Source organism: Nomascus leucogenys, chromosome 3 (assembly GCF_006542625.1).
Source record: "Nomascus leucogenys isolate Asia chromosome 3, Asia_NLE_v1, whole genome shotgun sequence".
In the NCBI taxonomy this organism is placed as follows: domain Eukaryota; kingdom Metazoa; phylum Chordata; class Mammalia; order Primates; family Hylobatidae; genus Nomascus; species Nomascus leucogenys.
In genome coordinates this window covers 71,407,709-71,424,746 of record NC_044383.1, presented here as the reverse complement: position 1 = coordinate 71,424,746, position 17,038 = coordinate 71,407,709, and the positions used below count along the sequence as shown (strand labels likewise).

Below are 17,038 nucleotides of genomic sequence, written 5' to 3'. Positions count from 1 at the left end.
TTAGGCTGCTAATATGTTCTGTTCATCAAAAGGAAGATTATCCTGATTGGGCTAAACTTAATCAGAGGTGCTTTTATGAGAAAGAGACGCATCGTAGAAAAACCCCCCTGCTGGCCTGGAAGTGAGTGACTTCTAGGTGGAACATGTAAACTGCTTATGGTGACCACATGGAAGAAAATATATTTGTATATTATCATCATTCCTGCCTCCCACATGTTGCTTCTGGTAGGGAGGAAGGGGGGATCTCATGACAGAGATAAAAAGGGGATATCCTTCATGCAAAAATAATCACCTCTCATCTGGGATAGCTTAAGATAAAGAGAGGAGACCACAACATGAGCAAATCAATGGGAGGAAAAGGGCAACCTGGCTGAAAGGGCTCACTGGCATGTTGGAGCTGCATTTGCTAATTCGTAGTGAATGATCAGCCTCTGGGATAGCAATAGTCAGCCAAGGAGGCTGAACTCATTTTTATTCTCATTAAATCAGCATATCTGCACCATTCTGGTGGCCCAGTGTTACACTACCCATTACAAAAATAACATGGAGACCAGTGGGTAACTTCCTAGAATTGAGCTTATCATGAGAAAGCATGTCTTACTATTTGTTTTCACAATTGAAAAACCTCGAAAACATAATTTATTAATAATGAACTTCTGCTCATTTTAGAGGATTCTACTATGCTGTCATATAATATTAAACTTTAAACACTTTAATATTAATTGTTTAATACAATTTCCCCTGAGTGACTCAGGGTGAATACTGGGAACTGATAATGCTGTGTTCAAAGTGATTACTAGGAACATGATTAACACATTTCTTTGATATTATAAAAATTTCATGACCGGTCAGGCGCAGTGGCTCACACCTGTAATCCCAGCACTTTGGGAGGCCAAGGTGGGCTGATCATGAGGTCAAGAGATAGAGACCATCCTGGCGAACGTGGTGAAACCCAGTCTCTACTAAAAAAAAAAAATACAAAAGTTAGCCGGGCGTGATGGCACATGCCTGTAGTCCCAGCTACTCGGGAGGCTGAGGCAGGAGAATGGCGTGAACCCGGGAGGCGGAGCTTGCAGTGATCCCAGCACTTTGGGAGGCCTAGGCAGGCAGATCATGAGGTCAAGAGATGGAGACCATCCTGGCCAACAAGGTGAAACCCCGTCTCTACTAAAAATAGAAAAATTAGCTGGGCATGGTGGTGCTTGCCTGTAGCCCAGCTACTTGGGAGGCTGAGGCAGGAGAATCACTTGAACCCGGGAAGCAGAGTTTGCAGTGAGCCGAGATTGCGTCACTGCACTCCAGCCTGGCGACAGAGCCAGACACCATCTCAGAAAAAAAAACAAAAACATCTTATTCTGACTCACAAAGGCTTTTAGTAAAAGATTGCTTATAGTACTCAATTTGGATTCATAAAAATTTCAATATTCCAGGTAAATCATTGGCACTTAAATGTCAACCAAATTTCATAAAACATATTTCAATGAGATAGAGTCTTTTTAGCTAAGAATTTTATTTTATTCGTAAATGTAGAGAAAAACAGAAAACCAGTACTTTGAGCCAAATAACAGTGTTTGGCATGAGAGCACCACCCAAACAAGTGCTCTTCATCATCGTCATTAACATAGCAATGGCACCACATGCTGGCCTGTTTCTCCACTGATATAAAGTGGAGACGGCATTGAAATAGTGAACGAAGGTGATATAAATGGAATATTTATATGAAATACAGTTTTTAATAAAAAGCATTTGATGTTGTACAACTATAGATGAAATTATTAGTATGATGCCATAATATTTTTACTTCTGTTGACAGGAATAACTTAATTCACAATTACTGATCTCAAATAATATTACTTTTTTTGCTGTATATTTGCTAGCTTTTGGTCCAAATATTACTGGAACTCAATAGAAATCAATAAAATTCATCTTTATTTTACCACAAGCATTTTATTATTGATGCATATGCTTATTTTGCTTAAAATCCATTAGCTTTTGATGAAAGATATATGCTTTTTTTCAGTGTGTTGTTTATTGCTGAGAAGTGGCTGTCCTGCCAGGAAACTGCTATTCTCAGCCCTGTCCACACTGACTAATAGTGAGTGGAAGTGAAGTGTGAATAAGAACCAAATGTGTCTTCTCTGCATCTATTTTTCATCCATTGGCTGAAGAAAGAGAAGGACGCAGAAAGATGAAAGAAGATATGATCCCTGAAAGATCATATAGAAGTCTTCTTAATGAGAAAAAAAATGGTTATGTGACCATAAAATATATTATTTTCCTAAGCCTCTGAAATTTTAGTATACAACTTGCATTGCTTTCAGTCCTCCTGTTTTGATTCTTCAGGATATGACACAATTCCCTGGTGAACCAAAACTGAGAAAAGAATAACTTATTTATTAAAGTAAGAGATATAGGAAAGACCCATTACCTTTGACCAATATCTCCACCGACAGCCAATCATCATTCTACTCTCTGTTTCTATGAGTTAAATTTTTTATTTTTTTTTTCAAGACGGAATTTTGCTCTGGTCACCCAGGCTGGAGTGCAATGGGGTGATCTCAGCTCACGGCAACCTCCGCCTCCTGGATTCAAGCTATTCTCCTGCCTCAGCCTCCCGAGTGAGTAGCTGGGATTACAGTCATGCATGACCACGCCTGGCTAATTTTGTATTTTTAGAAGAGATGAGGTTTCTCCATGTTGGTCAGGCTTGTCTCGAACCCCCAACCTCAGGTGATCTGCCCGCCTTGGCTTCCCAAAGTGCTGGGATTACAGTCGTGAGCCACCATGCCAGGCCTTTTTTTGCAGGGGGGCGGGGCGGGGGGACGGAGTTTGGCTCTGTTGCCCAGGCTGGAGTGCAATTGAGCGATCTCAGCTCACCACAACCTCCACCTCCCTGGTTCAAGGGATTCTCCTGCCTCAGCCTCCCAAGTAGCTGGAACTACAGGCGCCCACCACCCCGCCCAGCTAATTTTTGTATTTTTAGTAGAGATGGATTTTCACCATGTTGGCGAGACTGTTCTTGAACTCCTGACCTCAGGCGATCCACCCACCTCAGCTTCCCAAAGTGCTGGGATTACAGGTGAGCCACTGTGCCTGGCCGAATTAGAATTTTTTTCTACTTTACAGAGAAATGAGATCGTGTATCTCTTCCGGTGACGTTGTCTGCAGGCACTCAGAATGGTCCAGTGTTTGACATACTACTGACGTAGGCTTTCCTACAATACAGCGTCTAACAAAACTAGGCTGTCCTGAACCCCTGGTAATAGAATACCTTTATACCAAGAAGGTTGGGAAAGCACCAAGATCTGCAAGTGGCATGTGCCCAGGCAGACTTCGAGGGGTTCGTGCTGTAAGACCTAAAGCTCTTATGAAATTGTCAAAAAGAAAGAAACATGTCAGCAGGGCCTATGGTGGTTCCATGTGTGCTAAATGTGTTCGTGGCAGGATCAAGCGTGCTTTCCTTATCGAGGAGCAGAAAATCGTTGTCAAAGTGTTGAAGGCACAAGTACAGAGTCAGAAAGCTAAATAAAAATTGAAACTTTTTTGAGAAAAAAAAAAAACGAGATCATGTGGTATGTTTTTGTTTTTTCTTTGTGCCGGCTCTTTTTACTTAGCCTAATGTCCTCCAGATTCATCAATGTTGTTGCAGATAACAAGATTTCTTTATTTTTAAGGGCTGAATAGCAGTCCGTTGTGTAAATACATGAAATTTTCTTCATCCATTCACCTGTTGATGGACACTTAGGTTGATTCCCTATCTTAGCTATTGTGAGTAACCTACTTCCTTCCCTCTCTTTCATTTGTTTTTATATCTTTTTTCTTTTTTCTTTCTAAAAGTATTTTAATTTAAAATACAAATTATGACTTAAATTTGTCTGCCTTTTGGATAATATTTTGGCTAATTTTAAAAATAAATTTTTAAAAAAGTTCTTGGGGGCCGGGCATGGTAGCTCACGCCTGTAATCCCAGCACTTTGGGAGGCTGAGGCGGGTGTTTCACGAGGTCAGGAGATTGAGACCATCTTGGCTAACATGGTGAAAACCTGTCTCTACTAAAAATACAGAAAATTAGCCGGGCGTGGTAGCATGCGCCTGTAGTCCCAGCTACTAGGGAGGCTGAGGCAGGAGAATCGTTTGAACCCGGGAGGTGGAGTTTGCAGTGAACCGAGATCGCGCCACTGCACTCCAGCTTGGGCGACAGAGTGAGACTCCATCTCAAAAAAAAAAAAAGAAAAAATTTCTTGGATCAAGGCCATTACTTCATTATTAAGATAATTTGAGACAAAATAGCAATAAAAATCAACATTGATTAGTGAAACAACAATTATCTAGCCCCTGGTAATCATTTCCTCTCTCACCCAACATGAAAACTGCATCTTTTTGTCATCTCTCCCAGTTGTGAGAAAGAAGTTTCTGATTAAATTGTTTGGCATAAAATTTTGTAAGATTTTACTCTTATGGTGTGAAAATTAAACTGCTCTATTAATAGAAAAGTTTACCTTTTGATAAGTATAATTTTACTCTAGTCTATGTAAATTCTTCAGAAAATCCTGACATAGAATGCACTTAATTTTTTTTGAAAATTAAAAATGCTTAAACATTTTTCATACAAACTAAAACAAAATAGTTTTAGAGTCTTAGAGAACGTCTTTCAAATACTTTGTTACCTTCCTCTAGCTGTGTGCCCAGGATAATTTATTTTACATTTCTGAAGCTTCAATCTTCATTATTAATAATAAGTACTATCTCACTCAAGGCTGTTTTAATTAACACATGGTAGCTATAAGTATTTTTCACTGAAAGTCTTGTCTAAATATTATAGTAAATATTTAAGAATAAATATTCATATTTCAAAGATATTATGTAAGTTGATATGTTTTTGTCATGTTTAATGTATTTATCCTTTCTAGAAAATGCCAAAGTAAGAATTTTTTTATTTTCTCTGGAATAAAAGACTAAGGGTTTCTACATTGTGACTGCGCTAATATTTGCATAGGGTTTTGACTGTTACTGTTGAATTTAGGTTGAATTTCAAACCCACTTGTTGTTTAGCTTGTGTGGTTTCTGGTTCATTTGGGGAACCAAATATATTAGACGTGAACTGTTTGGGGTAACTTGACATCATTTCTGCTGTCTTTCTGCTATTACATCTGGGGCTTTAGAAATCACTAGGATTCAAATAAAGTTGGTTTGGAATCAAGCAATAGAAAATCCCCCAAAATACTGAGGGAAATAGCTACTGAATAATGCCTTTCAGTGAAATTTATACATGAAACAGAGTTCAATGAAATTCATAGAATTATTGCAAGTTTTCTAAATTTAGACACTGACTGCAAACAACATATTAGGCACTTGTAGTTTGTCTATAGCATCTGTAGCTTGGGGAAGCTGACATTACAGAAAAGCATATTGCTGCTGTAATAAGATTTGGAACAAAAACTTACGAGCTTGTAAACATTCCCCCTTAGTAATCCTTAGATACTTGTCATTCTGGGTCAATCTTTTTGGCGCAACTGTTTATGATTTCAGAGATTCTATCTCACCAATTTCAAGCCATGGTGTTTTCAGCTGTTAATGTTTACTTGTACACAGTGAGCTTCATAGTTACATCATATTGGAGTCCCCCAGGCAATCCCTGAGCCTCAGAGCTGCCCATCCTACCTCATCCGTTTTGCTTCACATGCTGTTATTGAGTCCCTTTCACTCCATATTTGAGCCTTAATGAGGCTTCCATTTAAGGAAACCAGAGGAATGGGTTGCCCATATATGTTGAGTTGAGAATCAGGATTCTCTTGAGTATAAAGACTTTACAGCTGGGCGCGGTGACTCACATCTGTAATCCCAGCACTTTGGCAGGCCGAGGCAGGTGGATTAGGAGGTCAGGAGTTTGACACCAGCCTGACCAACATGGTGAAACCCGTCTCTACTAAAAATACAAAAATTAGCCCGGCGTGGTGGTGTGCACCTGTAGTCCCAGCTGCTTGGGAGGCTGAGGCAGAGGTTGCAGTGAGCCAAGATCACTGCCACTGCACTCCAGCCTGGGCTACAGAGCGAGACTGTCTCAAAATAAATTAAAAATAAATAAGTAAATAAAAAGACTTTACATTTATCATTCATAGTACAAAGCAGTATTTTTTTTTTTTAATATGGGGTCTCACTCTGTCACCCAGGCTGGAGTGCAGTGGCAAGATCTTGGCTCACTGCAACCTCCACCTCCTGGGTTCAAGTGATTCTCCTGACTCAGCCTCCTGAGTCGCTGGGACTACAGGCACAAGCCACCACACATGACTAATTTTTGCATTTTTAGTAGAGATGGGTTTCACTATGTTGGCCAGGCTGGTCTTGAACTCTTGACCTCGTAATCTGCCCACCTGCCTCGGCCTGCCAAAGTGCTGGGATTACAGATGTGAGTCACCGCGCCCAGCTGTAAAGTCTTTATACTCAAGAGAATCCTGATTCTCAACTCAACATATATGGGCAACCCATTCCTCTGGTTTCCTTAAATGGAAGCCTCATTAAGGCTCAAATATGGAGTGAAAGGGACTCAATAACAGCATGTGAAGCAAAATGGATGAGGTAGGATGGGCAGCTCTGAGGCTCAGGGATTGCCTGGGGGACTCCAATATGATGTAACTATGAAGCTCACTGTGTACAAGTAAACATGAGCCACCATGCCCAGCTACAAAGCAGTGTTTTTAAGATGTGAACATGCTTTACTCAAATTAAATATAAATGATTTTATCAGTATTCCAGTGTAGTGAAAATAATTGTATGAAGTTCACCAAATGTTCTGCTTCAGACTTTTTTGAAACAGAGATCAATATGTATGCAATGGTGGATGTTAGTTTTTTTGGTGTCGGTTTTCATTTGTTTTCATTTTTAAAGATCTTTTCCTACTTTATGCTGATGTTTAGCTACACAAAGCTTATCAAAAGTTATACTTTACCACACTTTTTACCAAAATTTCAAATATTTAAATATTGAAAGTGATATTCTTGATTACCATTTTTTATGTGATGTAGTCTGCATTTATTAGTACTACATTGCATTTTTTTACGTGGCGCAAGGTTACAAAAATGCCTTCCAGTTGATTTCTTAGGTAACAGTAGAATCTGTTTTCTTAGACAATAACATGAGGATTCTTTGTATACTACCTTTGGAGATTCTAAAAGCAACTGATTAAATGTACTGAAATCTGTCCTTATTAATGGAAATTTAATTCAAAGACTATGCAAAGAAAAGTCATTCAGGCACCTTGAAAATAAATTGGAATTTGTCACCTGACACTGATTAACAGGTTCAGCAGATTAGAGTAGACCTAAGTCCCTTTAAACAACATTAAAGACTTTTTTTTTTTTGAGACAGAGTCTTGCTCTGTCACCCAGCCTGGAGTCCAGTGACACAATCTCGGCTCACTGCAACCTCCACGTCCTGAGTTCAAGCAATTCTTGTGCCTCAGACTCTCGAGTAGCTGGGATTACAGGTGCATGCTACCATGCCTGGCTAATTTTTTTCTATTTTTAGTAGAGTCAGGGTTCCACCATGTTGGCCAGGCTGGTCTTGAACTCCTGACCTCAAGATGCCTGCCTTGGCCTCCCAAAGTGCTGGGATTACAGGCGGGAGCCACCAGGCTCAGCCCAAAATTTTTAAATTAAAAATATCTTCAGCAATTTTAAATAGGCCTGAGATTTGAAAGAAAAGTTGTTTACTCATCATTAATTGATATTAAGTTAAACTAGAACATTTTGAACATACTGTACAAAAAATTAAATAAAATTAGTCAACTTTCCCCAGACTCAATCTGATTACAATGGGACATCTGGGTATTTAAAAACCAGATTAGGCCAGGCGCAGTGGCTCACGCCTATAATCCCAGCACTTTGGTCTACAATGTGACTTCATATAAATACACTACAATTTATTTATTCAACTGTTCATGAACATTTTGGTAATTTTCCAGATTTTTCAGTGCTTCTGTAGACCGTCCTGTGCTTTATTTATTTTTATTTTTATTTTCTGAGACGGAGTTTCACTCTCGTTACCCAGGCTGGATTGCATTGGCATGATCTTGGCTCACTCCAATTTGCAATTTTTTTGTTTTATTTTTTGAGATGGAGTCTTGCCCTGTTGCCCAGGCTGGAGTGCAATAGCATGGTCTTGGCTCACTGCAACCTTTGCCTTCTGGTTTCAAGTGATTCTCCTGCCTCTGCCTCCCAAATAGCTGGGATTACAGGTGCCTGCCAACACACCTGGCTAATTTTTTGTATCTTTAGTAGAGACAGGGTTTCTCCATGTTGGCCAGGCTGGTCTCAAACTCCTGACCTCATGATCTACCCACCTTGGCCTCCCAAAGTGCTGGGATTACAGGTGTGAGCCACCGCACCCAGCCTCTGCAATTTTTAATTAAATAAATTTTATTTGACTTTGAAGAATCTATTTATTTTTATTTATTTATTTATTTATTTATTTATTTATTTATTTTGAGATGGAGTCTCACTCTGTCCCCCAGGCTGGAGTGCAATGGTGTGATCTCGGCTCACTGCAACCTCTGCCTCCTGGGTTTAAGCAATTCTCCTGCCTCAGCCTCCGAAGTAGCTGCGATTACAGGCACATGCCACCATCCTCAGCTAATTTTTTGTATATTTAGTAGAGACGGGGTTTCACCATGCGGGCCAGTCTGGTCTCGAACTCCCGACCTCGTGATCTGCCAACTGGGCCTCCCAAAGTGCTCGGATTACAGGTGTGAGCCACTGCACCTGGCCTAAAGCATTCATTTTCTTAAAAATAACTGTGGTAAAATTGATTTGTTTATCCTTCTCTGAACATTTTTTTCCACATCTCTGTTTCTTTACACATAAGATTTATCTGCCAAAATTTTTTTTCTTATTTTGACCATTCTCAGTGAGGGCCATTTCACCCCAGGAGATACTGTAACCAAGCAGGTACAATTTCAGTACGGTCTTGAAGAAGGCAGGCCTTGGCTGACCAGGTGAGCTCTAAGCAATTGTAAATAACTACCTTCTAAATATGTATAATTTATATTTTTTATTTATACACCATAAACATTAAGCTATAATATTTACAATATTATTTTCTGTTTTGAGGTCTACAACTATATCTACATAACACCAATGACAATATTTTAATAAACAGGAGGAATATATACATAGCTTTACAAAAAAAAGCCTGATACCTTTCCATCTGTATAAGATACTGTAGAATCAATTTCCAAAGCTCAAAGAACTAAAACACACACACACACACACACACACACACAAAACATCCTAATACAAGATTCAACATTTCTTCTCTTTGCTGGGTCCAGGTATGAGAGTCATCACCGTGTCTGTGAGCTGAGTCCAGAAATAAGACATCCACCTGTGGTAAGATCCACATATAAAAGTCACAATACAAACTGAGCTATATCCACAAGTGAGACTCCGAACCTCAGCAGTGGGCTCCGTCCATATGTGAGGGTGATAATCCTGTCAGCTGGGTGTGCATAGAAGAGTCACAAACTCAACTTTGTACTGGGCCCTGATGTGAAATTCAGTGAAACCTAACGGCTTTATATTATATGCATGAATGTGGTAATATTCTAAGAACTTTCTGCAAGCAGAAGACTCAGAACCTTCCCCATTGCCCTAAGCCCAGCTACAAGAATCAACACCTCTTCTATTGGCTAAATCCAAGTATATGAGAGTCATCACTGCACCTGTGAGCTTGGTCCAGAAATGAGTCATCATCTCACACATTGCTAAATTTACATATGACAGTCACAACTCTAACTGTGGACCACGTCCACATGTGAGATTCAGGACCTCACCAGTGGGTTCTGTCCATGTGTGAAAGTGACAATTCTAATTGTCAGGTGGGCGTGCCTGTGGGATACACAATCTCACCTGTGTGCTGAGTCCTGTTACGACACTCTTCTGTGTCACTCAAGGATGTTATAGGATATGCATGAGTGTCATCATCTTCTGTGACATTATCACAAGTAGGAAACAGAAGACCTTACCTATTCCCCTAATTCTAGCCATGAGAGTCAAAATCTTTTCTATTGGTTGGGTCCGCATATGAGAGTCATCATCACACCCATGAACTAGGCCTAGGTATGTCACAATCCCACCTGTGGGAAGACCAGACAGGAGAGTCACATTGCTTGAATGTTGGTCTAGGACTATTTCAATAACCCCCTGTGTTCAGGGCCCTGGCAAGAAAGTCACATTACTTGAGTGCCGAGCTCAGCAATATGTCACAATCCCTCTGTGGGCAGGGCCGAGCCTAGAGAACCACATCACCTGGGTCCTGTGCAAAGCAATATTTCACAATTAACTCTGTTTACAGGGCTCAGGAAGGAGAGGAAAGTCACATCATGTAGGTTCTGGCCTATTGGATAGGTCACAATCCCTCCTTTGACAGAACTCAGGCAGCAGAGTCACATCATTTGTGTGTAGGGCCCAGTAATATGTCAAAATCCTCACTGCAGTCAGGGCCCATGACGGAAGAAAGTCATATCACCTAGGTTCTGGGCAAGGAATATGTCACAGTCCACCTGTGGACTCAGCTCTGGCCCCAGGGTCACATCTCCTGAGCACTAAATTCAGCAATATGTCACAGTGCCCTTTGTGGTACAGGCCAGAGCAGTTGTATCACATCACCTAGGTGCTATGCCCAGCAATATGTCACTATTTATTTTGTGGGCAAGGCCCAAGCAAAAGAAGAATTACATCATCTAGGTGATGAGCCCCATGATATATCACAGTGTCCCCTTTGTGTAGGGTCCAAGCAGAAGTGAAAAGTCACGTCATCGTGTCTTGGGCCTAGGAATACATCACAATGGCTTGTGTAAGCAGTGCTTAGGCAGAAGAGTCCCATTACCTAGGTGCTGGGCCCAGAGATACGTGGAAATCTTCCTGTGGCCAGAGCACAAGCAGGTGAGGAAGGTCACATCACCTAGGTGGTAGGCCCAGAGATATGTTGCAATTTCCCCTTTAGGCCAGGCCAATGCAGAAGAGTCACATCACCTGGGAGATAGTCCCCACACTATATCACCTTGCCCCTTATAGACAAGGCCCTGGTGGGAGCTGAAAATCGCATTACCTAAGGGCTAGTCTCAGTGATATCTTACAATTCTCTTTTAGGACAGAGTCCAGACAGGAGAGGAGAGTCACATCACCTAGGTACTGAGCCCAGTGACATGTCACCATTCTCTTTTATGGCAGGGCCCAGGAGAGTCACGTCACCAAGGTGCTGGGTTCAGTGATATGTCAGTATCTCCCCTATGGACAGGGCTCAAGCAGGAGAAAACACTGATATGGTTTGGCTGTGTCCCCACCCAAATCTCACCTAAATTTTAACAATCCCTACATGTTAAGAGCAAGGACAGGTAAATATAATTGGATTATGGAGGTGGTTCTTCTATACTCTTCTTGGGCTAGTGAATAAGTCTTATGGGATCTAATGGTTTTATGAAGGGGAGTTCTCCTGCCCTTATGCCTGCCACCATGTAAGATGACTTTTTGCTCTTCCTTTGTCTTTTACCAGGATTCTGAGGCCTCCTTAGCATGCGGAACTGTGAGTCCATTAAACCTATTTCTTCTATAAATTACCCAGTCTTGAGTATGACTTTATTAGCAGTATGAGAACAGACTAATGCAGAAAGTCACATTTTTAGCTGATGGGCCCATATATATATCACAATGCCCTCTGTGGGTCCACGCAGCAGAGTCAAGCCGCTTGAGTGCTGGGCCCAGCGTTTTGTAACAATCACAGCTGTGGGCGGCACCTATTCAGCCAAGAGGACAGCCACTTTACCCAGGTGATGGGGCCAGAGATATGTCACAATGCCCCTTTTGGGCAAGGCCCAGGTAGTAGAGGAGAGTCACCTCACCTAGGTCTGGGGCCCAGTGATATTTTCTATTTTTCTGTATGTAAGGCACAGGAAAAAAGTCACATCACATAGGTTCTGGGTTCAGTGATATGTCACAATTCTTCCTGTGGGCAACACAGAGGCAGAAGAGTCAGCTCACCTACATGCCGGATACAGTAACATGTATACAGAAAGTTGTTTCATATCCTGGGCCTGTCACCAAGTGATGTGACTATCTTCATTTGCCTGATCCTAGCTCTCAGGGGAGAATGGAACATATCACTTTGTTCAGTACTGAGCTGATGTGACTTCTCTTGTATTCTGAGGTTTTCCTCACAGGGGAGATCGTGACATAAAGTTGGGCCCAACACCACAGTGATGTTACTCTTTTGCCTTGGCACTGTCTTCAGAAGGCATTGTGACATATTGCTGTTACCAGCACCAAGGTGAAGTGTGTCTTGTGTTTGGACCCTGCCCATAGAGTGCATTGTGACATATCTTTGGGCCCATCAACTATTTGATTTGACTATCTCCCCTTACCACACATATTTGCCCGTAAGGGATATGGTGACATACATCTGGGCCCGGCACCTGGGAAATGCGATGCTCCTCTCTTGCCTGAGCTATGTTCAGAAAAGAAAGGGTGATGTGTTGTTGTTTATCACCTAGGTGATGTGACCTAGCACATTACCGAGCGCAAAGGTGATGTGATACTTCTGCCTGTCCTTGCCAATAGAGGTAACTGGAATATATCTCTGGGGCCCATAACCTAGATGATGTGAGTCTCCTTTTGTTTCTTGAGTCTGTCCACAGTGGAAATTATGACATATTGCCAGGCCTTGCACCCAGTTTTTGTGACTCTCCTGCTTGTGTCCTTCTCACGTGGGACATTGTGACATATTTCTGAATCCAACACCAAGGTGATGTTACTCTCTTGCCTGAATTATTGTGACATCTCTCTGCACTCATCACACAGGTGATTTGACTTCTTTCTCCTGCCTGGTCCCTGCTCACAGAGGGCATTGTGACATATCACTTGGCTCAGCACCTACATCATGTGCCTCAACCATGCTTACTAGGGTGATTGTGAAATATAACTTGGTCTATCCCATAGGCTTTGTGACTTTCTTCTTCCTGAGCCCTAACACAGAAAGCATTGGGATATACCTCTGGGCCTCTTGCCTAGGTGAGGAGACTTTTCTGCTTAGGTCCTCTTCTTAGGGGGTATTGTGATATATTGCTGGACCCAGCAACTAGATGATGATGATGTGATTCTCTTCCACTGCTTGGACTTTGCCCAAGAAGGAATTGTGATGTATCACGGAGCCAAGAACCTGGGTGTTGTGAATCTCTTCTGCCGGGGCCCTGCGTACATTCTATGTTGTGACATATGGCTGGGGTCAAAACCTAGGTGATGCAACTCTTCAACCTGGGCCCTGCCAGCAGGGGTATTATGACATCTTTTTGTTCATCACTTAGGTGTTGTGACTCTTTTCTTCTGCCTGGGTCCTGACAAAAAAAGGGGATTGGGGCATGTCCCTTGACCGAGCACCTAGGTGATGTGACTGTCTTATTTGCCTGGCTTTGCATATTTGGGGTATTGAGACACAAGGCTGAGCCCTACACCAATGGGATTTAAGACTCCTGCCTTGGTCCTGCCAACGGAAAACCTTTTTACATATGCCTGAATCCATCACCTAGGATATGTGACTCTCCTCTTCTGCTGGCATTCTGCCCACAGGAAAGACTGGGACATATTGCTGGGCCCACCATTGAGACGACGTGTCTTTCCTGCCTTGGTACGGCCCACAGGGAGCATTGTGACATATCACTGGGCCCAGAACCTAGGTGATGTGAGTATGCATCGTGTTCCCTGCTTTCAGGAAGGGATGGTAAAATATCCCTGACTGAGCATGCAGGGATGTGACTCTTTTACCTGGTCTTTGTCCTCAGGGAAGATTGTGACATATGCCTTGCCCAGCTCCCAGGTGATACGACTCTCCTGCTCACTCTCTACCTATAGGTGGGATTATGACATATCTTGGCCCAGTTCACAGGTAGGATGCTGACCCTCTTTCCTCGAACCAGTCAAAATAAGATACTTTCATAGCTAGGCTTAGTGAAATGGGTAAGATCCTGGGTCTCCTCTGTGTATTAAAGTCATAGAGAACTACCACTTTCTTGTATCTTATATAAAGTCCTCCAGTGGTAGAGAGGATGTCATCACAGGGCCCAGGACACAAGTCAGATTGTGTTTCTCATACGCACACCCAGCCAACTGTTAGGATTGTCACCCTCACATCTAAACGGAGCCTACTGGTGAAATGCTGAATCTCACATGTAGATGCAGTCTGCAGTTAAAATTCTGACTGTCATAAGTGATCAGTTGGCCACAGCTGTACTGGTGACTCATTCCTTTTTTTTTTTTTTTTTTTTTTTTTTTGAGATGGAGTCTCGCTCTTTCACCCAGGCTGGAGTGCAGTGGCGCGATCTCGGCTCACTGCAGGCTCCGCACCCCGGGGTTCACACCATTCTCCTGCCTCAGCCTCCTGCGTAGCTGGGACTACAGGCGCCCGCCACCTCGCCCGGCTAATTTTTTTTTTTTGTATTTTTAGTAGAGACGGGGTTTCACCGTGTTAGCCAGGATGGTCTCGATCTCCTGACCTCGTGATCCGCCCGCCTCGGCCTCCCAAAGTGCTGGGATTACAGGTGTGAGCCACTGCGCCCGGCCTATGGTGACTCATTCCTAAACCCAGCTCATAGAGAGGTCAGGACTCTCCCATCTAGACTCGGCCAATAGGAGAGATGTTGAGTCTCATATGTGGACTTGGGGGCACAGGTACTATCATGGGTGCATAACAGCATGAAGGTATCAGAGCAGATGTTGACTCTCATATATAGCATATACAGCCCCTGAATGGTAGAGAGACTGTCCTCACAGAGCCCAGCAAACAGGTAAAATTGTGACATTCCTTTGCACAGGTGGCCAATAGTAAAGATTGTCATCTTTCCACATGAACACAGCCCATTGTTGAGGTTCTGAATCTCCCACCTGGGGGCAGTGGAAAGTTGGAGAATTAACTCTTTTACATGGATCTTGTCCCTAGGTGGGTTGGTGAATCTCAGACCAAGATTCCCCACAGCTGTGAGGCTGTGACTGCACTAAGGGGAAACAGTCTTCAGAAGGAATTGAGTCTCTTTTGTACAGATCCAGTTTATTTTTGAGATTGTGACTCATATACTTAGACCAAACCAACAACTGGGACATGTGTGGGATTGTTAATCCTATCCCTGGACCTTCCTGTAGGTGTGATTCTGATGTATGCCTCTGCCCAGAATCTGAGTGATTTGACTCTCTTGCCTGAGTCTACCATCCAGTAGAGATTATGACATGTCATTTTTTCCCATACTTAGATGATGTGATCTATTCTCCTGTCTTGGTTCTCTCCATAGAAGACATTATGATGTATTTACAGGCCCTGCACCCAGTTTATGTGATTTCTGCCTGTGGCCTGCCCACATTGGCTATTTTGACATATTGCACAGTCCAACACCCAGGTGATTTTACTCTTCTGCCTGGGCCCTTCCTACAGGGGACATTATTAAATATTTCTGTGCCCATTATCCGTGTGTCTGTGTGTGTGTGGTGTGTGTCTTAAGACAGAGTCTCGCTCTATCACCCAGGCTGGTGTGCAGTGGCATGACCTTGGCTCCCTGCAACCTGCACCTCCCAGGTTCAAGCAATTCTCATGCCTCAGCCTCCCAAGTAGCTGGGATTACAGGTGCCCACCATCACGCCTGACTAATTTTTGTATTTGTAGTGTAGACAGGGTTTCACCATGTTGGCCAGGCTGGTCTCGAACTCCTGACCTCTGGTGATCCCCCTGCCTCGGCCTCCCAAAGTGCTGGGATTACAGGCATGAGTGACCGCGCCTGGCCACATCCATGTGTTTTGACTCTCTTCTCCTACATGATTTCTGTTGATGGGGAGATTGAGACATGTCTCTGGCCTCAGCACCCAGCTGATGTGACTCGTCTCTTTTTCCTATATTTTGTGCACACAAAAGATAGTGACATATCACTAGGTCAAACAAGGTGATATTACTCTCTTGATTTGGTCCTGCTCTCAAAAGGCATTGTGACGTATTGATGAGCCCAGCACAAAAGTGATTTGAGTCTCATGCCTGGACTCTGCCTACAGGGGCATTGTGACATATCTCTGGGCTGATCTACTATTTGATGTGACTCTCCTTTTGTACCTGGGCTTTGCCTATAGAAGACATTGTGACATATCTCTCAGCTCTGCACCCAGGTGACTTGACTTACCTCTTCTGCCTGGGCCATACCTACAGGGAACATTGATGCATATCTGTGGCCCCAACATGTAGATGATGTGACTTTTTTCTTTTCTCTTGGACCCATCCACAGTGGGAATTGTGACATTTCGCTTGGTTTAGCATTTGTGTGGTATGACTCTCCTCTCATACCTAGGCCCTGCCCACTGGGGTGATTGTGGTATATATCTGGGTGCAGCCCCTAGGTTATGTGAAGCTCCTCTTTTCCATAATCCCTACTTATAGCATGCATTGTGAAATCTCTGGTTTACTCACCTCAGTTATGTGACTTTACTTTTAATATTTATTTATTTATATTTATTTATTTATTTATTTATTTATTTATTTATTTATTTATTTTTGAGACGGAGTCTTTCTCTGTCCCCCAGGCTGGAGTGCAGTGGCGCGATCTCGGCTCACTGCAAGCTCCGCTTCCCGGGTTCACGCCATTCTCCTGCCTCAGCCTCCCGAGTAGCTGGGACTACAGGCGCCCGCCAACACGCCTGGCTAATTTTTTTTTGTATTTTTAGTAGAGACGGGGTTTCACCGTGTTACCCAGGATGGTCTTGATCTCCTGACCTCGTGATCCGCCCGCCTCGGCCTCCCAAAGTGCTGGGATTACAGGCTTGAGCCACCGCGCCCGGCCTTATTTATTTATTTTTGAGAGGGAGTTTCACTCTTTTGCCCAGGCTGGAGTGCAGTGTTATGATCTCGGCTCACCGCAATCTCCGCCTCCCCAGTTCAAGTGATTCTCCTGCCTCAGCCTTCAGAGTAGCTGGGATTACAGGCATGCGCCACCACACCCAGCTAATTTTGGATTTTTACTAGAGACA

The 17,038-nt window shown here is 42.9% G+C and overlaps 1 pseudogene; it reads left to right on the top strand.

Annotated features, from left to right (window-relative positions):
* The first annotated feature begins 3,177 nt into the window (after window positions 1-3,177).
* On the top strand, window positions 3,178-3,529 carry LOC100587587 (annotated as a pseudogene).
* Window positions 3,530-17,038: the final 13,509 nt, after the last annotated feature.